At 35.2% G+C, this 341-nt stretch overlaps 1 protein-coding gene across 1 annotated transcript in view; it reads right to left on the bottom strand.

The window, feature by feature from the left end:
* The window catches only part of GOLM1 (golgi membrane protein 1), a 68,908-nt gene that overhangs the window by 35,590 nt on the left and 32,977 nt on the right, over window positions 1-341 (bottom strand). The window lies entirely within an intron of this gene.

The raw sequence follows: 341 nt of genomic DNA, 5'->3' as shown, positions 1-341 counted from the left end.
TGTCCCTTTTTTGTGCAACCGGCAGAACGAACACACACACACACACACACACACACACTTATTTTTTACTTTTTAAATCACTTTAAAACATTTGACATTTTTATTAATCTTATTATCTTTTAATTCTATTATCTTTTAATTCTTTATCTTTTAATTCTATAGTTTTTTTACTTTATCAATGTTTATATTATTTTTTTCCCCCCCACTTAGCTCCTGTGCAATAGCAATAAAGTAATCAAGCCCCTGTGCGATAGCATGTGGAGGTGACCGGTTCTCTTTATTGAACCCGTCACCTCCAATACCGGAGTTTGAGCACAGTACTGTGCTGGAACTCCTGTGAC

Source organism: Nanorana parkeri, unplaced genomic scaffold (genome assembly GCF_000935625.1).
Source record: "Nanorana parkeri isolate BGI_ZX_2015 unplaced genomic scaffold, ASM93562v1 scaffold1485, whole genome shotgun sequence".
Taxonomy (NCBI): Eukaryota; Metazoa; Chordata; class Amphibia; order Anura; family Dicroglossidae; genus Nanorana; species Nanorana parkeri.
Note: the sequence above shows the minus strand (reverse complement) of the source record. Positions and strands in the feature narration are given on the sequence as shown.